Source organism: Aedes albopictus, chromosome 2 (genome assembly GCF_035046485.1).
Source record: "Aedes albopictus strain Foshan chromosome 2, AalbF5, whole genome shotgun sequence".
NCBI lineage: Eukaryota > Metazoa > Arthropoda > Insecta > Diptera > Culicidae > Aedes > Aedes albopictus.
The window spans coordinates 430,610,461-430,635,813 of record NC_085137.1 but is presented as its reverse complement, the minus strand read 5'-3'; the positions used below and the strand labels follow the sequence as shown (position 1 = coordinate 430,635,813).

The window sequence follows — 25,353 nt, the reverse complement described above, 5'->3', positions numbered from 1 at the left end:
ATCAAATTAGGCAAAGAATCATAATACCCACCCACGCTTTTTGCACCATTTTATTGCAGAAACGGAGAATTGACCTTCTCACCATACTAAAATTCAGCTCATTACTTCAAATCTAGTACTTCACCGATTTGGCGTATACCAATGTAAATGCATTATATAATATTCTTTATTGTTGAATGGTATATTTCTGATTAACTGTATAAAAGTTATTCCGATGTCACCCCTTAGGCCTAGATCTAATATCAACCTGCTCAACGGTTATCCAGAAAATGTATGTATTGAAAATAGCTACGATGTTAAAAATTTGATTTTCTTTTTTGTTTCAGGTGCTGAATGACTCTGCAATAATATAAAGGTATGCACACTCTCCTAGGTAGCAGTTTTTTTTCAGGAAACTGTGTTGCCTTAGAGCATTCTTTATAACACCAACGAACCTATTTTCAAAATGATTGACAATTCACAGGTCATTTTGACAGATGTAACATGAGCATGAAAAGGACGGCAACAAGATCGATAAAACAGAATATAACATCCATCTCTTTCGTGCATGCGTGTGGTTCTTGGTGTGGTCTGTCAAAATGACCTGAGAAGTGTCAAACATTTTCATGACTAGCTTTGTTGATGTAATGAAGAATAGCATTCGAAAAAATAACGTTGGAAGGTCGTGAAGCTAGAGTCCGAATTCCAGACCTCTGTGGAAAGAAAAGTTTTCAGGACCATCTAAATAAGGAAGTGGAACCATCTCGGCAGGGGTCCTTTTTTGGTCACTTTTCTGCCATAACTCAGCCAATTTTGAACCAATTGACACAATTGATTTGTCGTTATTAAAGAGACTTTCAGCCCTTGGCTGCTATAGACACAATTTTTTGAACGCGATGAGATACGTATAGTATCTAGCTATGTACAAAATTTCAAATCAATTGGTTTGGAATTGACTGAGTTATAGCGAAGAGTGCCCAAAATACCGGCCTCTGCCCAAGTGGTTCGCTACCCTACCTTGTATGTGTTTTCGGAAAAGCTTCAGAAATAATGCCATGTTCATGAAGATTATTAGGAATTGCGATGGGATTTCTGGAACTGTTTATGGTCATCCTTTTGCAAAAAAAAAATGCACGTGCGTCTGTCAAGAATTATCAAGAGTTTAGAATTAGGATTATTGAACCTGTATGCTCCTGCCAGAATCGTATATACTCCGAAAGTGAAGTAAGAGAATGAGATTTAATTTTCTAAATTGTGTGTTTCGCTACAAACACCGGTACAGAAATGTCATTATCACTAATAATGAAAATAACTCAATGAGATTGAATTGTGAGCTGGAATTTAATTAGGAGCAACAATCAAACAACATTCATTTTGCTCCCCATTGTCCTTTTCAACCCATGGAGTTCCGTCCCGTTGTTTATTTCGCCCATTGTTGATAAACTTGATCAAATTATTGCAGAAACACACAAAAGACTTAAATCAGGACTCATCAGTGCCACGCCGGCCAACAAAGCGTTGCTCATTCGGCTGATGACATTGTCGTCATTGTGTCATTTGTATTGCGACTCACTCGCTCGGAAGTCCGAAATTACGTCGCCTGTGGCGCTCATTTAGGAAGCCCGGATGAAATAGGAGGAAACAAAAATCAGCAAGCCCCACAATAATACAAACCGGCGTCCATCCGTCGACGAATGAATAGCGTGGTGGCCACACCAGATTAGCGCAGTTCTAGGCCCTCCCCCTAAAGCCTAAAGTAATCATCATCAACGAACGTCGTCGTCGTCGGCTTCAATGTGATGATGATGACTGGAGATGGCGGGCGGCCCGTGGGCGCATCATCATGTGATTACCATTAGGAAGACCCTCTTTGGTCTGTAATTTCGCAAACGACGACGACGCCGCCGGTGGGTGGTCCAGCTCGCCCATGAAGTATGTTATTGCTTTCTCGTTTGTTGTGTGGTGGTCGGCTATGTGTAGAGGAGTTCTTAGGGTCGTCTATTTCCTCGATTTCTGATGAAATCGATTTTGTTGAATTGTTGGACTTGTCGTGGCTTGCTCGCGGCAAAATCTGGAAATAAATATATCTTTATTTTTTTCTTTCTCCTGGCGAGACGTCCCCCAACTGGGACAGAGCTCACCAAATCACGCTTCACCTGGTCCGCCCATCGTGCTCTCTGCGCTCTACTCCTTCTTGTACCAACCGGATGGTTATCAAACACCAACTTTCAGGGTTGTTGTCCGTCATTCTTGCAACATGCCCTGCCCACCGTATCCTTCCGGATTTATCCACCTTCTGGATGCTGGGTTCGCCGTAAAGTGCAGCGAGCTCGTGGTTCATCCTTCTCCGCCACACACCGTTCTTCCGCACACCGCCGAAGATCGTTCTTAGCACCCGTCGCTCGAAAACTCCGTCCATGTCTCGTGTCCTTAGAGAACCACCGGTCTTATTAACGTCTTGTACACTCCCGTTCAAAAGTTTGGGGTCACCCCCTCAAAAACATGTCATTTTTTTAGGCCCATATCTCCGCCAATTTGCGTCCGATTTCAAAACCCTAGGTTTCATTCAAAATATAATAAGTCAAAGAAACTTTGAACATGATTTAAAAGAAACTTTTTCAAAAAAAATTGTATGTAAACTTAACCCAAAGTTGCCAAATTTTCTAAAAAATGAATATAAACTTACGGCAGTGTCGCTGAAAATTGGGTCGACCAAATTGTAAGATAAGAGCGGTAATATGACCCATTTTCTATTAGCTTTCAACTGCTTTTTACAGAACTTAACTAAAAAATTTAGAAAAAAAAGTTATTAAGTAAATTAATCCTTGATGTCATCGACCAAAAGTTTGGGGTCACTATCGTAAAACATGGAAAAGTGATTTGTTGATATCTTTGTCATCTTTCATTCAATTTTAATTCTTCTTGGCTTATTTGAAACAAAATGAATGATACTTACTGCATAGACATTGAACTACACATATTTGTTGAAATTTACATACTAAAACTTAATGTAAAGTTGCTTCATTTTTTGAAGCGTGGTAAAATGTGCTAACTTTACATAACATTTTTATATACAAAAATCGTTAAATACGTTAAGTTGAAGACATCAAACGTAAATTTAGTTAATTATCTTTGAAATGAGCCAAAAATAATTAAAATTAAACTATAGATGACAAAGATATCAACAAATCACTTTTCCATGTTTTACGATAGTGACCCCAAACTTTTGGCCGATGACATCAAGGATTAATTTACTTAATAACTTTTTTTCTAGATTTTTTAGCTAAGTTCTGTAAAAAGCAGTTGAAAGCTAATAGAAAATGGGTCATATTACCGCTCTCATCTTAAAATTTGGTCGACCCAACTTCCAGCGACACTGCCGTAAGTTTATATTCATTTTTTAGAAAATTTGGCAACTTTGGGTTAAGTTTACATACAATTTTTTTTGAAAAAGTTTCTTCTAAATCATGTTCAAAGTTTCTTTGACTTATTATCTTTTGAATGAAACCTAGGGTCTTGGAATCGGACGCAAATTGGCGGAGATATGGGCCTAAAAAAAATGACATGTTTTTTAGGGGGTGACCCCAAACTTTTGAACGGGAGTGTACATGGTACATTTGGTGCGGAAGTGAATCTTTTTTGACCGCAGTTTCTTCTGGAGCCCGTAGTAGGCACGTCTTCCACTGATGATGCGCCTTCGTATTTCACGGCTCACGTTATTGTCAGCCGTTAGCACCGAGGTAGATGAATTTTTCTACCAACTCGAAAGTATCCCCGTCTATCGTAACATTGCTGCCAAGGCTTGTCCTGTCTCGCTCAGTCCCACCTACCAGCATGTACTTTGTTTTTGAGGCATTCACCACCAATCCGACCTTTGCTGCTTCGCGTTTCAGGCGGGTGTACAGCTCTGCCACCGTTCCAAATGTTCTAGCAATAATATCCATGTCATCCGCAAAACAGACAAATTGACCGGATTTCGTGAAGATCGTACCCCGTCTCGTCGCATAACACCTTCCAGAGCGATGTTGAGTAGTAGGCAGGAAAGTCCATCACCTTGTCGTAGTCCCCGTCGAGATTCGAATGAACCGGATAGTTCACCCGAAATCCTTACGCTGTTCTGCACACGGTTCATCGTTGCTCTTATCAGTCTAGTGAGTTTCCCGGGAAAGCCGTTCTCGTCCATGATTTTCCATAGTTCTGTGCGGTCGATACGGTCGTATGCCGCTTTGAAGTCGATGAGCAGGTGGTGCATTAGGACCTAGTATTCACGGCATTTCTGGAGGATTTGCCGTCCGTTGCTGGTCCGTTGTCGACTGGCCGTTAATAAAACCGGATTGGTAGCTTCCCACGAACTCTTTTACTTTAGGTGAAAGACGACGGAAGATGATCTGGGATAGCACTTTGTAGGCGGTATTCAAAACGGTGATCGCTCGAAAATTCTAACACATTAACTTGTCGCCTTGCTTGTGGATGGGACAAATTATACCTACCTTCCACTCCTCCGGTAGCTGTTCGGTTTCCCAGATCTTGACTACTAACTGGTGCAGACAGGTGGCCAACTTTTCCGGGCCCATCTTGATGAGTTCTGCTGCGATACCGTCCTTTCCAGCCGCTTTGTTGTTTGTTATCTTTTGAATGGCATCCTTAACATCCCTCAGCGTGGGAATTGGTTCGTTCCCGTCCTCTGCTGCACCAACATAGTCATTTCCTCCGCTGCCTTGGTCCTCCGTGCCTACATTCTCTTCGCCATTCAGGTGCTCGTCGAAGTGCTGCTACCACCTTTCGATTACCTCACGTTTGTCCATCAGTAGGCTCCCGTCCTTATCCCTGCAGATTTCTGCTCGCGGCACATAGCGTTTGCGGGATGCGTTGAGCTTCTGGTAGAACTTAGGTGTTTCTTGTGAACGGCACAGCAGTTCTATTTCCTCGCACTCCGCTTCTTCCAGGCGGCGCTTTTTCTCCCGGAAGAGACGGGTCTGCTGCTCCCACTTCTGTCTGTATCGCTCCACATTCTGTCGGGTTCCATGATGCAGCATTACCCAGGGTGGCCACTCAACCGGGAATTCCGGGAAAACCGGGAATTACCCGGGAATCGCAAACAACCGGGAAAAACCAGGAAAAAACCGGGAATTTGCTTAGAACATCTTCTTCTTCTTCTTCTTGGCGTAACGTCCTCACTGGGACAAAGCCTGCTTCTCAGCTTAGTGTTCTATGAGCACTTCCACTGTTACTAACTGAGAGCTTCCTCTGCCAATGACCATTTTGCATGTGTATATCGTGTGGCAGGCACGAAGATACTCTATGCCAAAGGAAGTCAAGGAAATTTCCTTTACGAAAAGATCCTGGACCGACCGGGAATCGAACCCGTCACCCTCAGCATGGTCTTGCTGAATACCCGTGCGTTTACCGCCTCGGCTATATGGGCCCTTTGCTTAGAACATAAACCACCCTTAAAATTGAAAGTCCAGGATAATAATTTCTATTGCATCTACATGAGAATTTTTTTTTTAACACGATCTATATTTTTGTAATCTATATCATTTATATCGCTTCGCTATACTATACTATACAATACCATACTATATCGCAGATACTAGATACAGAGTTCAAAATTTTATCAAAAGATTTGTTTTAGATTTTTCTTAAATTTTGATTTTGAATCTTGGACTTTTTCAATTGATGTGTTGTAGAGAATTACAATTGTTTTTGAAATAGCTAAAATATAAATGGAAAACTTTAAATAATGTGTCTTGGGTAGGACAGTCAGTGTATTGTATCATTACAAAAAAAATGTCATATTAAAAAAATACCTTATTTTAACGCAGTGTTCCTTTACAATTACAAATGTGTATGATTTTAGAAATTCTGTTAAATTGATCATCTTCAAGAATTTCATAACATTTTTTCCAGTATTCCATGTTGGACATGTTCTTTAGATAGTATACAATCAATTCTTCCAGGTTGCCTTACATTTCTCTTGATGATAAACCAAGGTTTTCTACGCAGATTCTCCCAGAGATTTCTTCAAACATCCATTAAGAGATTCTACAAGATATTTTCCCAGTGATTTCTTGAAACGTCTTACAAGTTACTTTTCCAAAACAATCAAGCAGTTTTACCAATAATTTCCCTTTTTTCAAGAAAATTAGGCTGGCACAAATTTCGATTTTCTCTAATGTCAGCCCCCCCCCCCCTCGGAAAAAATTGGTCGGAATTCGACATTTTGAGAGGGGATACAAATAAATTATTCAAGAAATTAAAAAAATATAAAGTGAAATTAGAGTCGCCGAAAAAATTTCTTAACAAATCCGATGAGTTTTATGATTTTGCCTAATTGTTTGGGTAATTTTTCATGAAATACATTTATTATTTATCATCCCCCCCCCCCCCTTGACGAGTCAAAGAGCAAAGTGACAAAAGCAGAAAATGAGATTTGTTCCGGCCTTATTGATAAATACTTGTAGAGGTTCGACTGGGAAGTTGACTTAATTCTCGGGGATTTCGGCTTTCAGTCAAAGAAAAGCGTTGATTTTCTCATCTCATCGCCAACGTTTCGATCCAGATGCCCTGAAGAAGAAGAAGATCCCAACATCTGGATCGAAACGTTGGCGATGAGATGAGAAAATCAACGCTTTTCTTTGACTGAAAGCCGAAATCCCCGAGACTTATTGATAAAATTATAAATAATTTCTAAAGACGTTCTTAAAGATTTTACATTCATTTTGTCAAATACTTTTGGAGTAATTTATTTGGGAATTCCAACTATATTTTACCTATTGGAATCCTCCCATGGATTTCTCCAGGAGTCCCTCTTTCATTAGTATACTGTCAAGCATTTCAACAGTGAACATTATCAAGAAATCCTTTAATAATTATTCCAGAGATTCCACAAACAATTTTTACTTTCCAGATTACCTTTAAAAATTTCTTCAAAAGATTTTTAGAAAAAACTCCCAGGGATTGCGCTAGTAGGTTCTTGAGAAATTGATTTGAGTTTTTTTTTTCAAAAATTTCATTTGGCATTTCTATTAGAAATCTCTACCCTAACTTCGAATAGAGCATACCTAATATGTATAAAATTCCGAAAATACTTTCTTGAGAAATATTTTAAGTTTTCAAGACTAGAGAAAATATGGGCTTCTTACTAAATGTGACCTATATTGGATTTTGTTTTTCCACCATAGTTGCTCTAATAGCAGGGCTCATTCGCTTCTAATTGTTAGGCATGATTTAGTTTTCGCTTTGTTCGAGATTTTACTTACGTTTTCTGAATTTTGAATGTTGATAACTTGCACATAACAATAGAACTTCTGGTACAAAAAATCGCATTCAAGTATTTTTATGTCATTTGAGCGTTGAACAGTTGAACAGTAAAGCATAAAATTGAACAGTTATGATGTTATGTTATGTCAACCTCCTAGAACGCGATCCATTGAGCCAAAAGTCTGCTTCACTTGGGCTGTTTATGATGAATGATATTTTTTGACTTTGTTAGAACTTTGACAATGGTGCGCTTCCATTAAGGTTAACTGTTTACAAAATCAAAAAAGTGAGAAAATAGAAAATAGCAATATCAGTGTTCCGATTTAACCATATAAATCAATTTCTAGAGAACCGGGAAAAAATTAGAGGTACCGGGAAAACCGGGAAATAACCGGGAATTTATTTTACCGAGTTGAGTGGCCACCCTGATTACCGCCCGCGCTGCATCCTTCTCCAGAATCGCTCTGCACTCTTCGTCGAACCAATCGTTTCGTCGACTCCGTTCTACGTACCCGGCTGCGTTGTTAATGGCTGCTTTGACCGTACTCCAGCAGTCCTCTAGAGAGGCCATATCGAGCACACCCTCGTCCGGCAACGGTTTCTCAGCATACTGTTCTCAGAGCAGTCTTGTCATTTGCGCAACTGGATCTTTTATTTTCTGAGTGAGCACAGGAGAGGCGTGAGAAGAGATATTCGAAAACTTTTGAAAGACTGTAAAGGCGTCAAAGCTGTTAAGGCGGGAGTATTCCTTAAATTTCCTTAACTTTCTTTGGCATATCGTTCCTACCACACGATATACTTATGCAAAATAATAATTGGCAGAGAGAGTTTTCAGTAAATAATTGTGGATGAGTTCAGACATTACTGAGCTGAGAAACAGGCTTTATCCCAGTGACTCATGGCAGAATTTCCAAAGAAAGTTGACAGATTTACTTTCAGACGGTTAAGATAATGAGCAACGACAAAGTATTAGGAATAATTTCAAAAGACTTATTTTTCCTGGTGATATGTATTTATAACTATGTGAATTTCTAAAAAAAATCTTCAAAAATTTCATGAAGTGTGAAAGTGAAAGTAAAAGATTATTCTAATCCGAACTTCTTTTTTTTGCAAAAATATAGAGAGGAATCTTTAGTTTTATTTCTTATGTGGAAATTTTAATACAATTTAAAGGTTTTATGACAGAATTTCATAAATATTTTAAGGATTACACATTGCTCTTCAGAATTCCTTTGCAATATTACCAAAACTTAAAAACATTTCCCAAAATTTCATGATTTCTTTTTTGATATTCCTCGATAATTTTAGTTGTAGAGATATTCCCTATACCCATAAAGTTTGGTTTGACCACACCTAAGCTAACACTCGTAATGACAGGAAGTCTCTTAACATCCGAGGACGCGCACCATCAAGCAACCGAAACTGCACTGCGCTCGCGTTGTATACGACGAGCGAGGTTTTTTGGCGGTGTGGTACTTTTTACAACAGCGCGCGCGCTGAAGGGTTAAATAAAGACATATCAATCAATCGTAATGACAACCACTACATTTAATTGACTGAAAATGTGTAAAACTGAATGATTTTCAAGAGCAAAATTGAGATGCGGTAATTCTAGAAACTTCTTAATCTTCTTGATGTCATGTAAAAAAAAGACTCGGACAACGTCTTCAGCTTTCGGCTGTACAGACTGTTTTAAACTTAACATTAGACAACGGACAACGGAGCATGCACCAGTGGAAACGGGGAAGAAACTATTCTCACGAAAAGTTTCAACGCCCGAAGCGGGAATCGAACCCTCACCCCATAGCATGGTGCGATTATGAGCTTGGTGACCCTAACCGCACGGCTACGAGGCTTTTCTTTTCGATTTAAACTTTCGATTAAACACGATAACCTACAGTTCTACTGCGTATAGGAATTAGATTTATGCCGATATTTTTTTAACTAAATATGATATATGATGGTGATGAATGTACATATTAATATTGGGTCCTTATAATTGAACTCAGACTTTCTTTGGATACAGGTAAGGCAATTATTTTGACCGCCTTGAATCTTTTCGGGATTTTCTGCAGTAAGACTTTGGGATCTTTAGCTAAGAATGGATTCGGTTATTCCGGTGAAAATTCCATTGATGATTCCTTTGGAAATGTCTCTTAAAATGTCTTCAAGAAATCCTTTGATAATCGATTTGTGACTGCCTTTAAGGACAAGGTATTTGGAGTACATAGCTCAAAATTTCCAGAGCACCGCTTTTTAGAAACGTTGAACGGATTTGGATGAAAATGCATCACGCTAATTGTTCAGTGGTTGTCAACACCGTGATGCTTTTTAATCCAAATCCGTTCAACGGTTCTAAAAAACGGTGTTCTAGAAATTTTGAGCAATGTACTCTAAATACCTTGTCCTTAAAATTTATTCGTAAATTCCGTTAGGAATTTATTCGGATACATATTTATAAATATTTACTTAAATTCCTTTGAAACTCCTTCGTCAATTTCCCTGTTTTTTTTTAATTTCTTTAGAGAAATACTTTTGAAAAGTTTTTTTTATAGTTAATTCGGTAGATACTTGGTGGATTTGTTGTTCATGGAAAATAATTAGAACTGTATTTTTATTCCGTCATTAGTGATCTTAAAATTGGGTGATACGAAAAGTTTGAGGATACTTTTTTTTAAAACTCGTAGCTTTTGAACCAGTTTGTTTTTTTTAAATTTATTTTTTCCCTTTTTTCCTGTTCCTTTCTTTTTTTAAAAAGATATGTTGATTTTTTTTAGAAATAGTGTTTAGGTGCAAAAAATATGTAAATGTATTAGTTTTTCAAGTTTCTTTGACTCCGTTCCGGGTTGAAAAGAATACCCTGTTTTTATTTTTTATCAGAGATTTCAGAAAATTCAGGCGTTATATATAAAAAATCAGACGTTTACTCTTTTTTAGTTTTTAAGATATAATTATTTTTTTTTGTAAATAAAAAGTGATATCTTCTCAAACTCGACATGTTTTGAATTTGATTATACATATTTTGAAAACTTATTAAACTAGGGATACACAAACACCAGGGATTTCTCAAAAATGCAAAATGGTTTTACAATATACGATAATAACAGTATAACTAGTAAAAAAAAAATATATAGCATATCTAAAAAACTGAAAAAAAACATAAATGTATGATTTTTTACTGTTATGTTGCTACAAATTTTCTGCATTTTCTGATAAAAATATAGAAGCAAGGTAGTGTCTTGGTCTCGAGACCATTTAAAACGTGGAACAATTAATATTATTGTATATTAATTGCACTAAACACAAATTTAAAACTCATATTTAAATATCTTTCAGATAAAAAAAGCAACTACCGGCCTACCGGCTCAAGAAATTTTTAGATTTTTTTAGTTTTGAAAAACTTTGATTTTTTGGACCAGCACAGCATGTCTTAAAATTGATCACCCTAATGGCCTTTTTTCGATGTACTACAAATTCATCAAGAATCACGATATTACGAGTATCAAGTGTCACGAACTCACGAGTTGCACTATGTCAATTTTCTCTGAAATGGCTGTATAGTGTATACTTATTCCTCCAAATTCTCTTTGACACTATTTTTAAGAAATTTTTCAGCATTTTTTAGCGTAAATTTGTTCGGAAATTTATTTAACAATTCCTGTAATCATTTTTTCAAAAATTCCTTCGTCATTCCCTTTGTCAATAACGTCAGTGTTTAGTCCCACTCTTGGGAAATGCCTCCGACAACTTTTGTGGAAAATCTTCCGATTATTCCTTATAAGTTTTCTTCGACAATTTCACAGGACCTTCGAGAATTCCTTAGACTATTAATTTGAAAATTTCTCAGGCAATTCCTTTGGAAATACAGAAATTGCTAGTTATATTTGTTGAAGGAATTTACAAACGAAAAGTTTGCCTAATTATTTCCCAAAGGAAAACTGTCGTAGAAACTTCCAGAGACAATTTTAGGAATTTCCCGAAAATTGTCCGAGAGGTTCCCTAGGGATTCGCCGGGTTGTTTTCCTCAAGAAGCTTCCAAAGGCAATCTCTCACGGATTGTCAAATGAATTTTTAAATAAATTGTGAAAGCATTTCGGTAGCCACATCAATTATATCCAAAAGATTTTCCGAAGATATTTCATAAGAAATTCCTAAAAGAATTTCATAAGGAATTAAAAAAAAAAAACTGAACAATTTTAGAAAGATAATACTTGAAAATTCCTAAATAAATTGTAAGAGCAGTCCTCTAAGGAATTTCCGCAAAAAGTTATTGGTATAGATTTATTTCAAAAACTTTCTCTTCAAAATCGTAAAGAAATCAGCCAAAGAAATTTCCATAGGAATTATCGATGAAATTATCAAATAATTTTCTTGGGAAATGTCCAAATAAAATGCCGATGAATTTCCTAAAGAAATTTCATAAGCAAGTAACATGAGAGTTACCGAAGGCAATCTTAAAACACTGCTGAAGGACCGAAACACCACCCCCCTCCCCACGTGGACTTTTGATCATACAAAAAATATAAACAGTGGACTTTGCTCAAAATTAACCCTCCTCCATAGATGGCCAAGTGGTTTATGAATGGTTCCAAACCATTACTAGAGGATTCTTAAAAAAATCAAGAATGTTCAAATGTATAACAAAAGGAATTGAAAAAAATGCTGAAGGAGTTTTCAAATGAAATTCCGAAAGATTCCGAAAAAAAGTTGTTGGAATTCCAAAGAAATTCCCGACAAAATTTCCCTTGCAGATTGATTTATGAAAACTAAATGCCTAAAAAAATGATGAGGAGATTCTTGGAAAAATGACGGAAGAGGATGTAAATTTCCACAAGATTTTTTAAGTCATAACCTACTAAATTAATTACTAAGAGTTTGCCAAAAAACGATTGCCAATAATCCAAATAAATTGACTAGAGTATTCTCTAATAGTTTGAACAAATCAAGCTTCTCACAAGAAGACGTGTGCGCCGCCGCGCCGCCGTCGCCGACGATTTTTCCACGCCGCTGTCGCCAGTTAAAATGACCCGGCGCGCCGCTGTTCATATTTTTCCACGCCGCCGAACAAAATTTTCCACGCCGATGAGAAACGACAAAGATTTTTTTTTCTCGTCAACACTTTACGAACCACCTATTTAAACCTGGTAGCAATTTCTTAAACAGTTTCTATTGTTTTTTCTTCTGCATATTAGGTATATTTTTCTGAAGTTCTTCTTGTATATCTTTTATAACACTTTTATGTGATTTACTTCAGTGATTTCTTACAGCAATACTTTGAAGATTATTACTTCTTCTATTTTAAGTACTACACTGCAAATTTTGTTTGCTGGTTTTCAGCAAACTTTGCTGATTTTTTTTGTGCAGATTTCATTCAGCAATGCGAATTTACTGAATATCAGCAATTATTTTTCAACTTGCTGACCCATCCAGTAATTTTGACAGTTGACCAGCAACGTTTTGCTGAAATTCAGCAAAAATTTTGCTGAAATTCAGCAATTTGTTTTGCTGATTTTTTTGTGCTGGAAGCGTTTCAAAAAATTTGGTGTGTAGGCGAGTCTCTTTCGTAAACCATAATAAATCATAAAAAAAATTCTTGGCGGTGATCCAATAAGTTTCACAAACACATCCTCCTACATATTCTTTGTTTATTTCTTGGAAGATTTTCATGGCAATTTCCGAATGACATTCCTGAAGGCATATATTCCATGCAATCTTCAGAAATTCCTATAGAGGACCCCCCCAGAAATTTCACCATGAATTCTTCTAAAAACACTGCATGCATAAGAAACTCCCCCATGGATTATTTCAGAAATTTCTCCGAAGAGTCTTTCAGAAAACCATCCATGGATTCCTGACATTCTAGCAGCATTTTATTTTTAGAAAATAAAAAGTCCAGAATACTTCCAAAAATTTCTCCAAGGATTCTTAAAAAAAAATTCGAATGTTCCTTCAGAAATATTTTAAGAGATGTTTTAAGTTTCTCCATAAACTTTCCACCTCCGGAAATGGCTGCATTGATTTATTAGAAATTCCATAAATAAGGTCACGCAGAAATGTCCATTTTCAAAACACACTCCACCTCCCCTTACTATGGCACACTCTTTACATAGGACTTCTCTGAAATTATTAATTACACTGTTATCCCAAGGATCTATCGGAAATTACTCTAACGGATACTCAGAAAAATCATTTAGGGCTTCTTTTATAAATTTCTTCATAGAGTATCTCCAGGACATTGTTCAGAAGTTCTTCCATGATATTGTTTTTTAATTCCAGTAGATATTCTTTAAGTGATTTCTGAAAAAAACACATATAGTTCATGAGTTCCTTCGGGTATTGCTTCATGTATTTCACCAGTAATTCTTCCTGAAATTCTTCCAAGGATACCTTAGGAATTTTGATACTTTAGTAAAATTAGAAATATCTTCAGTAATAATTCCTAGAAAGTTTTACATATATTTCTTTGGTAATTTCAATGAATTTTAACAGAAGTTAGAGTATTTCTCCAGACATTCTCTCAGGGATTCTTTTAAAACTATGTTCTTGAATTTCTTCGAGAATTCTTTCCGAACATCCTCCATGAATTTTTTTAAAAGATTTGTCTTGGAATTTTTCTAAATATTTATTAATAAATCCTTGTGGGAATTTCACCAAGGGTTTCTGAGGGAGAGTTTCTAGTAATTTCTTTAGCAAATATTTTTAGAAATGTTGCAGAAAATTCCTTGGGATTCTTTCACATAATCTCCGGGAATTTGATGAACAATTTATTCAAAAATTCCTCCAAGGATTCTTTCAAAAATTCCCCCATGGATTTAATCTAAAGCCTACTGAAGAATTCCATCTGAAATATCACTTAAGACTGCTTCAGTAGTTTAAGGATCATGAATGTCAGTAAGAGATTACCCTAAACATTTTTCCATGATATTTTTCCAAGAAATCCCTTAGAAAACATCGTCAGGGGTGACCGTAGAAATGCCTAGAAGGTTTCTCTTCGGAATGCCTCTTTCAGAAATATTTCCTAGGATTCCTTTGGAGATTCCTCCGGGAATTTTTTGAGATATTACTCCACAGATATGTACAGAAGTATTTTATGAAATTACATAAAACAAGTAGGAGTTATTATTGGAGGGTTATCTGAAAGAATTTCTATAGCAATGTTAAAAAAAATTCCTGATGAAATTACATTGAAACAATTTCAGAAAAATCGTTGGACGAGCTCCTGGAAAAGTCCTTGGGGGAGCTCCTGAGATTCACCACAAAAGTTCAGTTAATTGGTATTAGTTAATTGGTATTAGTGGAGAAACGTCAAGAAATAAATCCTGAAGTGATTTCTAAAGGAACTCCTAAATGAATCTTTGGAGGGATTTTTTGAGGGTCGCCAGAAAAAAAATATGAAAGAATCCATGAAGGAAAGTTTCTATAAATCTCTTGAGAAGTTTGCAATCTCACCCGTGGAGGAATAGCTGAGGATCTTCCAGGAAGCCCCTTGGAGGAACTTCCAGAAGAATTTTCTGGAGGAATTCCTGAAGAAACTCATGCAAGAATCCTGCGAGGAATTCCTGAAAAGAACCCTAACAGAACTAAAAAAAAATCAGATTTAACAATGAGTTTTAGAAACGAATATCCCAAGAAGAGGAGTTCGACGTTGTGTATTTCTATCGAGAGGAATCCTTTATAAATTTCCTGGTAAACGTCCTCAAGGATTCTTTTTAAAATTTATAGGGTAGAAGCTTCAGTTTTGGCCAGCCCGGAGTTTTGGCCATAGTGCGGTATTCAGCCTGTTACGATCTAAATCGGTATAAATTTATTTTTATTTGTAGATTTTAATATAATATGATGATTACAGCTGTGAAAATCATACATTTTGATTGAAAACTGGAAGAAAAAAATAATTTTCCTTAAAAAATCAGCTTCCATATATCTATTTTGGCCAGGGTGCTTCTAATTTGGCCACTCCCATAAGAAATACACGTGATTGGCCAAAATAGAAACCAAAGCTGAGAATATGGCCAAAACTGCGGCAATGCTTCTATTTTGGCCAGTGCTACTTTTAATACAAAAATCAAGTATTTGTTTGATTTCTGCATTTTTCTAATAAAGTATAGATCGCAACCTTTCATTTAACACATTGGTAGTTTTCATTGGGTTATTGGTTATTTTTATAAAAATAATTTCCCTTAGACTGGCCAAAACCGGTGCCCGCACCCTAGCATAATTTTTGCAAGGATTGTTTTAATTGAAATCTCTGATTTACATACGTTTACGCCTTCCACACAAAATAGATGAAAACTGTACTTAAGTACAGGAAACAAATTATTCTGTATTTACGTTTTAAGCATTTCATTAAAAAAATAAGGTCACGTCGATTACGCCGCCGCCGCCGAATAGGGCGAACGGCGTGGCGCCGGCTCGCCGCCGCCGCTGCATCAAATTATTATAAACGCCGCCGCCGGTGAAAACTGCTTCGGCGCACACGTCTACTTACAAGAACTGTCCTGGACAAAAATGTTATGTTCACGCTTGTGTACCCGAGGTTATTTACAAGCGATTATACGAAAGCTAATCTCAGGTGACGGTTTAAATGAAATTGTCGGATCGCCTTTCAAAGAAAAAAAAAAACATCGTAGGAATTCTCAAAGAAAAATCCCAAGAACTTCCCGAATACTTCCTGAGAGACGTCAAAATAATTGCCAGAAGAATTTCCGCAGAAAGCGCTTGAGAATTTACCAGAGAAGTTGCATGAAGAGTTCCTATATGAATTGGTAAAGGAATTCTCAAAGAAATTGTATTGCCGTAGCAGAAGGCCAGAATATTACATAATAAATATTTCAAAAAAGTTGCCGAAGAAATTTTCATACACTTTTCAAAGAAATCATGCCATAAGAATTTTTCAAGAATTCACAAAAGAAATTGCTTGAGGATTTTTCGAGGAATTGCTTTCCAAAGACAATGTCATAAAAGTCCGGAAGAAATTCTAGAAGAAATCTTTAAAGGAATTATCTAAAGAATTCCCAAAGAAATTACCGAAGTTTTTCTTAGCAATTTTCGGATGATTTTCCGAAGATTTTTCAAATAAATTTTTGACAAGAAATCTCAAAGAAAATTTCAAATATAACTCCCTTGGGTTTACTGAATAGGTTTCCAGACGATCTTCTTGCAAAATTTTCAAATAAATAGCTGATAAAATTCCTAGAAAAAGTAAATCTGTGCAAGTTATATACTGTCGCACAACAGTCTCATGTGAATAGGAAGCCCAGCAAACATGGGTCTATTATGCGAATAGGGGCAGTATAGACATTGGTGAAAACGTATTCCGAAAGAAACTGTTGCAGTAATTTCTAAAATCATTACTAAAGAATTTCCGAAGAAATTGTCTGAAAAGTTTCCAAAGGAATAACACAAGAAAATCCAAAAAAATATTGTGAAGGAATTTTGCCGAATTTTCAGAAGAATCCTTAAAGAAATCGTCGGAATAATTCCGAAAAAAAAACATGAAAAAACTCTAAATACATTTGTAAAAAGTGTTAGGAGAGAATTCCCCCAATTATTGAAAAAACATTTCAAAGATATTGCTGCAAAAATGGAAGAAAGATAAAAAATTCTTATTTTTCGACCGTATTTAAATTCAAGCTAATCATTTTATGCCTCTATCGGTCATTTTGTACTCGGTGTGTAAGGAAGTAGAGATCAAAGTGGATAATGAAATGATTGGTATGATAGTATTCTCTAGGTTGCGAACAAGTGTGAAAATTTATAGAAAGTGGAATTATGCATGAAGGCCATGTATTCAACGAATCCATCAAATACGTGAAACTTCTGCCGTACGATCTGTATTCGATGTATACGATGTGTTCGTTCAATACACTGGCGTAGCCACGGGGGGGGGGGGGGGTCTTAGGGTTAAACCCCCCCCCCCCCCCCAGAGCCAAAATTTGTGGAACTAATTTTCAGTATAAAGCGCTTAGAGACGAAAAAATTTTTCGGCTGCGCCGCTATTTTCAAACTACGAATACAATTGCTCATTACTGTTTACAAAATTTCATTCATTTATTCATTTATTTAGTTCACATCAAATTCATGATAATACTGAATCAACAATTTGCCGCCATAATACTCGATTTGCAGCTGCAGCTCTCCATCCTCGGTCACGCCCAACACTCGCCAGATCACGCTCCACCTGGTCCGCCCATCGTGCTCTCTGCGCTCCACGCCTTCTTGTGCCAACCGGATCAGTTGCAAACACCAGCTTTGCAGGGTTGTTGTCCGGCATTCTTGCAACATGCCCTGCCCACCGTATCCTTCCGGCTTTGGCCACCTTCTGGATGCTGGGTTCGCCGTAAAGTGCAGCGAGCTCGTGGTTCATTCTTCTCCGCCACACACCGTTCTCCTGCACACCGCCGAAGATCGTCCTTAGCACCCGTCGCTCGAAAACTCCGAGTGCTTGCAGGTCCTCCTCGAGCATCGTCCATGTCTCGTGTCCGTAGAGAACCACCGGTCTTATTAACGTCTTGTACATGGTACATTTGGTGCGGGGGTGAATCTTTTTTGACCGCAGTTTCTTCTGGAGCCCATAGTAGGCACGACTTCCACTGATGATGCGCCTTCGTATTTCACGGCTCACGTTATTGTCAGCCGTTAGCAAGGAACCGAGGTAGACGAATTCTTCTACCACCTCGAAAGTATCCCCGTCTATCGTAACATTGCTGCCAAGGCTTGTCCTGTCTCGCTCAGTCCCACCTACCAGCATGTACTTTGTCTTAGCCGCATTCACCACCAGTCCGACCTTTGCTGCTTCACGTTTCAGGCGGGTGTACAGTTCTGCCACCGTTCCAAATGTTCTGGCAATAATATCCATGTCATCCGCAAAACAGACAAATTGGCTGGATTTCGTGAAGATCGTACCCCGGCTGTTGAGCCCGGCTCGTCGCATAACACCTTCCAGGGCAATGTTGAATAGTAGGCAGGAAAGTCCATCACCTTGTCGTAGTCCCCGTCGAGATTCAAATGAACTGGATAGCTCACCCGAAATCCTTACGCTGTTCTGCACACCGTCCATCGTTGCTCTTATCAGTCTAGTCAGCTTCCCGGGAAAGCTGTTCTCGTCCATAATTTTCCATAGCTCTGTGCGGTCGATACTGTCGTATGCCGCTTTGAAGTCGATGAACAGGTGGTGCGTTGGGACCTGGTATTCACGGCATTTCTGGAGGACTTGCCGTACGGTGAAGATCTGGTCCGTTGTCGACCGGCCGTCGATGAAACCGGCTTGGTAACTTCCCACGAACTCATTTACTTTAGGTGAAAGACGACGGAAGATGATCTGGGATAGCACTTTGTAGGCGGCATTCAAAACGGTGATCGCTCGAAAGTTCTCACACATTAACTTGTCGCCTTTCTTGTGGATGGGACAGATTATCCCTTCCTTCCACTCCTCCGGTAGCTGTTCGGTTTCCCAGATCTTGACTACTAACTGGTGCAGACAGGTGGCCAACTTTTCCGGGCCCATCTTGATGAGTTCTGCTGCGATACCGTCCTTACCAGCCGCTTTGTTGTTTTTGAGCTGGTGGATGGCATCCTTAACTTCCCTCAGCGTGGGAGTTGGTTCGTTCCAGTCCTCTGCTGCACCAACATAGTCATTTCCTCCGCTGCCTTGGTCCTCCGTGCCTACATTCTCTTCGCCATTCAGGTGCTCGTCGAAGTGCTGCTTCCACCTTTCGATCACCTCACGCTTGTCCGTCAGGAGGCTCCCTTCCTTATCCCTGCATATTTCGGCTTGCGGCACGTAGCCTTTGCGGGATGCGTTGAGCTTCTGGTAGAACTTGCGTGTTTCCTCTGAACGGCACAGCAGTTCCATTTCCTCGCACTCCGCTTCTTCCAGGCGGCGCTTTTTCTCCCGGAAGAGACGGGTCTGCTGCTTCCGCTTCTGTCTGTATCGCTCCACATTCTGTCGGGTTCCATGCTGCAGCATTACCGCCCGCGCTGCATCCTTCTCCTCCAGAACCGCTCTGCACTCCTCGTCGAACCAATCGTTTCGTCGACTCCGTTCTACGTACCCGATTGTGCTCTCGGCTGCGTTGTTGATGGCTGCTTTCACTGTACTCCAGCAGTCCTCTAGAGGGGCCACATCGAGCACACCCTCGTCCGGCAACGCTGCCTCGAGATTCTGCGCGTATGCGGTGGCGACATTCGGTTGCTTCAGTCGCTCTAGATCGTACCGGGGCGGCCGCCGGTAATGTACGTTGTTAATAACGGAGAGTTTTGGGCGCAGTTTAACCATCACCAGGTAGTGATCGGAGTCGATATTAGCGCCACGATAGGTCCTGACGTCGATAATGTCGGAGAAGTGCCGTCCATCAATCAGAACGTGGTCGATTTGCGATTCCGTTTGTTGTGGTGATCTCCAGGTGTAACGATACGGGAGGCTGTGCTGGAAGAAGGTGCTACGAATGGCCATGTTCTTGGAGGCGGCGAAATCGATGAGGCGTAGGCCATTTTCGTTCGTCAGCTGGTGGGCGCTGAACTTTCCAATCGTCGGTCTGAATTCCTCCTCCTGGCCTACCTGAGCGTTTAGATCCCCTATGATGATCTTGACGTCGTGGTTTGGGCAGCGGTCGTACTCGCGTTCGAGCTGCGCGTAGAATGCGTCTTTGTCATCATCAGTGCTTCCGGAGTGAGGGCTGTGCACGTTTATTAAGCTAATGTTGAAGAATCGGCCCTTGATTCTCAACCTGCACATTCTTTCGTCGATCGGCCACCAACCGATCACGCGCCTCTCCATGTCGCCCATCACTATAAAAGCTGTTCCCAGCTCACGTGTGTTGCCGCAACTCTGGTAGATGGTATGATTACCTCTAAACGTTCGCACCATAGATCCTGTCCAACACACCTCCTGCAGCGCTACGATTCCGAACCCGCGGTCCTTCAGTATATCGGCGAGTATGCGGGTGCTCCCGATGAAGTTGAGAGATCTGCAGTTCCACGTACCGAGCTTCCAATCGCAAGTCCCTTTTCGTCGCTGTGGTCGTCGCCATTGGTATCGGTTCGCATTCTTCTCTTGTTGATTTTCCGGTGCTAGTCTTTTTTACGGCTGGCTCGCAGGGCCTGACACCAACCCACTAACCCAGGGAGCTGGGCTTACCTTCCCGGAAGCTACGGGTTCTGCATTGGCATTTCCTCCAACTACAGTGCTAAATAGCTAGGCTCGAGCGCCAGTCTTCGCCGGGGGTGGTGTTTTTAATGGGCGCCCAGGAGATAATATTTTACCTGAGCTTCCACCCCACTGTTTACAAAATGTACACTTACACTGTTTACAAAATGTAAGTGTCAAATCAAAAAAGGTATCATTAACCGTTGAAAACCCCTCCCAGAGACAATTTCTGGCTACGTCACTGGTTCAATACACGGCCTTCATGCCTAATTTCACCTTCCATAAATTTTCACACTTGTTCGCAATCTAGCGAATACTATCATATCCATCATTTCATTATCCACAGAGATCTCTATTCCCTTACACTCTGAGTAGAATATGATCGATAATGTCATAAAATTATTAGCTAAAAAATGTTGAATCGAAGGGGATTTCAAATTACCGATGATGGTCCAAATGAATCGACGAATACATTTTAAGAGAAATTTATTAAGAGATTTCAATAGGGTCCTATGACAACAGGTCGAAGGTCATAAGGTCGAATGTTGAAATGTCGGAAGGACGAAGGGTCTGAAGGTCGAACTAATGAAAATTACGAAGACAAGAGGTCGAAAGGTTAAAGAGTTAAAAGGTCGAAATAGAAAAATAACTAGGACAAAAGGTCGGAAGGTCGAAAGGTCGAATTAGAGGCATATAGTCAATGCCAACACGTTAGCTCACTATTCACCTACTATGAAGAGTAATTTCAGAAATTTGTCCACATTTTTACGCTAACATGCTTTGCTATGCGAGATGTAGCTGGAGTTCCACGTCTTTGTTACCTACCGGGTGAACTGAATGGAATTTCTCTCTTTTTCCACTGAACTGGGGCAGGGCTCTGACGAAAGACGTGGCGATTTGATTGATAAGCAAGCTGATCGCAGTGGATGCTGATTCAGATTTCACTATCAGTTATCGACAAACAGCCGGTTGAGTAAACATATTCCATTGAAATCGGACATAGCACATCTTCGCCGGCAGCAAGCAAATCCCATCAAAATTGGATTAACTGATTTCGGTGAAGAGAGCAACTCTATTACAACAAACAGCATCAGAAGCATTTCGCGCGGCAGCGCAGTGGTGTCCCCAGCAGTTAGTGGTGGTTTGCGGAGGTCCAACCGGCGGCAGTTGGTTTGGTGCCGATGATAGCTCCAGGGATTTCGGGCCCAATCAAAATGAAATTATAATTAATTTCCATTGGCGACGTCGTTGCCGCGTGCCGTCGCACACCAACATCACGTCCCACCTGCGCGCGGTAAATATCCTAAAAAGCAATCAGCGCACTTCCACCGCCGCGTCACCGGTCCGATGCTGGTGGCGGCGAGCGCTAAATGGAACCCCTCCTGGGTGGGAATCGAACACCAACGGGACCATTTTGAGCCACAGATGCTACGCAATTACCGCAGTTCCATTGCATTGGTTGCCAGAGAGCGAGAAGCTGCTTGCGAAGGAGCTTAATTAATGGACAGATTTTTTTTTTTTTTTTTGCGGTGGCATCATCGAACAAACTGTATAATTACTACCGCGAAAACTTTCTTTCTGCACCACCAAAGGCAGCGGTTTTTAGTATAAATGAATTACATTTTAATGATTGCGCCGAAATGGAAATCGATCCAGTCGTAATTTGCAATGAAAAATTAATGTTTGTTGATGCTACATTGAGGAACAAGGTTGTGTGATTATTTATCATCAGACTTTTGGACTACCATCATTACTATGTCTTTCATAAAAAAAATCCTTCTTGACCATTGCATAAGGCTGAAGAATTCTACATGAGTAGAGGTATAAAACCTTCGCATATCTTTCCGATCCATGCTTTTCGGGCGCTTCATCAACCACACTGTCTTTGAGATGTGTTAACGGTGCGTTTCGCAGAAACACTTTATATAGTAAGGAAAGTAGATCTTCCATTTATTTTTTTAATTCGAATCCAAAAAATCAATTAATCTAAATTTCAATCAATTCTTGTTTCAAAAAATCCATTGTGGTTGTTTGTACAGGTGCCGGTCGCAGCTCGTTGCCATCCGCAGCAACCGAAACCCTCAACTCTCATATTAATTGTTTTTAACATTAAACATTCCTTAATCCGGTATGAAAACCGGATTTCATAAATGGTTACCAAATTTTTAAGAAATGGTAAAAATACCCCAGGGATTGTGGTAACCACAGTCCCAGCAGAAATTAAAACACTAAAAATTGCTGAAACAGTCGGAAGCAGCTAGCGGTGCAACCGCATGAACACCTTATTCGCTGCACACGCACAAAGGGACGGCCGCTTCCGGTCGTCATCCGGACCATCCGGTGGCGAGTTTGTTTTTTCTCTCCTGACCCAATATCGATTCAATTATATAGGTATAATTACTGCTGCGGAACCACCGCGTAGTAGCATCGCCATCAACGACAGCATCATAAATAATAATAATGATAGTATTAATCGAAACGAACGCTACCGTTTACGTTCGCTACCTGGGTATTGGCTTGGGAAGGAGGAGCCTTTTTCCTGTGGTCACCGTAATGGAACAAAAGAGTGAGAGAAAAATGGCTCAGCCGGTGAAAGTACAGCAGTTTAGCAAGAATAAGCTGAGAGTGTCTGGGTTCTATTTCCGGTACGATTTAGGAACTTTCTGTAATGGAAATCTCCTCGATACTGAGCATAAAACACTAGGCTGAAAAAGAGTATTTTTCCCAGTTGGAACGTTGCGCCAGAAAGAAGAAGTTGCAAAAAAAAAATCGCTCACCAATAATAAAGATAATTGAATTCAATTTCCGAAGGGTGCGATTGATCACCCCGCACCGCAACGAACGAAAGCTGATCTGAAACGAAGTTGATTGAATTGGTGGAATGTTGGTGTGATTTTTAATTTCTTTTATTTAATTGATGACTTCTGTTTGGTAACGGGTTCGGTGGTCTAGTGACTATCGCTTCTGATTCATATGCAGATGGTCCTAGGTTCAATCCCTAGCCCCGTTCCTACCCCCCTACTTTGTATCTTTCTACATAATATATATCGTTCTCTTCTGATGATGATGATGATGATTTTGTTCTACCATCTATTGTAGCAAGGCAGCTGCCTATAGCGCTGGAATAATCTGAAAAGCGATTTGATCAAGATTGTGCTGTGCTTTGACATCCATGTACAGAACAGAACATGTGCTCGATGAACAAGTTGAGATTTGAATTATGAAAAGAAATCCACGTACTCCGGTGAGACTCGAACTCACGACTCCCAATTCGCTAGACGGGCGCTTCTATTCCTTCAAGCTACGGAATCACTCGACTATCTCCGTCGCCAGCAGGCCTAGAACTGAACTCGATTCCACAGTCGCACATGGTTATCTTCTTTTCACAATCCAAACCTCCTTCGGATGGGATTAGATGAACAGTGTATGTGTTAGATGTTAGATGGATCACAAAAGAATGATTATCTCAAATTTTCTCTTATAAACTTAACGTCCTCTAGAATAAAACTTTCTTTACTTCGGCTACTTTATCCACTTATGCACTCTTTGGGGTCAAATTAGGACCAGCACAATTGTGCTGGTCCGTCCTCAAGCCGGACGATGTTCTCTAAGTAATTGCTAAAAATTGCCTACTGTTAGGCGTTTTATGGTACAGAAGATTTATTGTAATTATTAAATCACTGCAAAGTGTTAGTTTGTAGAAATTTAGACGCATAATTTTAAGTCCATGGTCACGAGATCAGCTTGACAGGGTATTTAAATCATAGAAGTAAATAAGAAGAAGATAATAAGAACAGCAAATCCCTGTTCCAATCTAATTCATGATTTCGATAATATGGAGTAATATTATTCACCCAAGTATTCAAAGTTCTTTAAAAAGCTCGTACAAGCTGATATCGTGTTCCTTGAGTTGAAATTATACGTCAAAGTTTTTAAAAACTAACACTTTTTAGGGATTTAATCAGACAAAAGAGGTACAAAACAAGCAACAAAGAAGACACGGAGATTACTCTTTATCCCAACTGGTAACAGATAATGACATGATCTCAAAATGTTTTGTTGCAGACAAAATGGAAACTGAATTTGTTGCGTACTTTTCAACTCGTGAAAAATCAATTATTACCAACCCAAAATCGAAACTTTTTGATGATACATCTTCAGCATCGTTGCAGTGTTTACCGACTCGAAGTTACCGCTCGAATATCACAATGCAAGCCTCAAAAATCTCTAAACTCGTGGTGCACGATCTTTGTCCTATTCTGTTCAAGTTGGGACAAGCCTATGTCGCATTGGGTAGAATGTCGCAACAAATTCAGGTTGCGACATTGTCGTTATTGTTGCGCGATGGTTGAATTTTGATTCACTGATTAAAATCAATCTTCTATACCATAAAACGCCTAAAAATAGGCAACTTCCGATGGAACTTGGACGGCCTTGGGGACGGAACAGCACAATTGTGCTGGTCCAACTTTGACCACCCAGAAATCTTGTGCTTTTCAACAAAGGACCACTTATTCTTCGCCGTTTTGCAGAACTACTCTTTTTCTATCGATTTTTATCCCTGCATACCTGGATTAAACAAATATTTATAAAAATACGACGGAATTTTTTTTTTCAACTTCTAGGGTGAATTTGTTTAACTTATTGTGGCGTTTTTTATAAACAATTCCAATCAAAGCTGAGGCTCAGAAATACAAGTAAGAGTAATGACTCGATCATACAAATGATTTACATCATATATTTTGTGGAAAAAACAATTGAAAAAAATGTGTAAACCCAATGCCGAAAAACAGCATGATTGTGCTGGTTCGTCCCGAAAGGGATAAGTGTGATTGTCATACAATAGATAGAATATTCTTACCTTTTGTTACCTGAAAACTAAACTGTTATCATTATATTTGGTTAGCATTTATTCATAAATTAAATTTACCTGAATCCTCCTGAAATAAAATGATAATTAGCAGTAA

The 25,353-nt window shown here is 39.2% G+C and overlaps 1 long non-coding RNA gene across 1 annotated transcript in view; it reads left to right on the top strand.

Moving 5' to 3' along the window:
* LOC134288530 (uncharacterized) overlaps positions 1-25,353 on the top strand; it is a 276,808-nt gene that overhangs the window by 192,452 nt on the left and 59,003 nt on the right. The window contains exon 2 of the long non-coding RNA XR_009997997.1: positions 327-355. This is a non-coding gene — a long non-coding RNA (uncharacterized LOC134288530). The remainder of the gene's footprint in view (positions 1-326; positions 356-25,353) is intronic.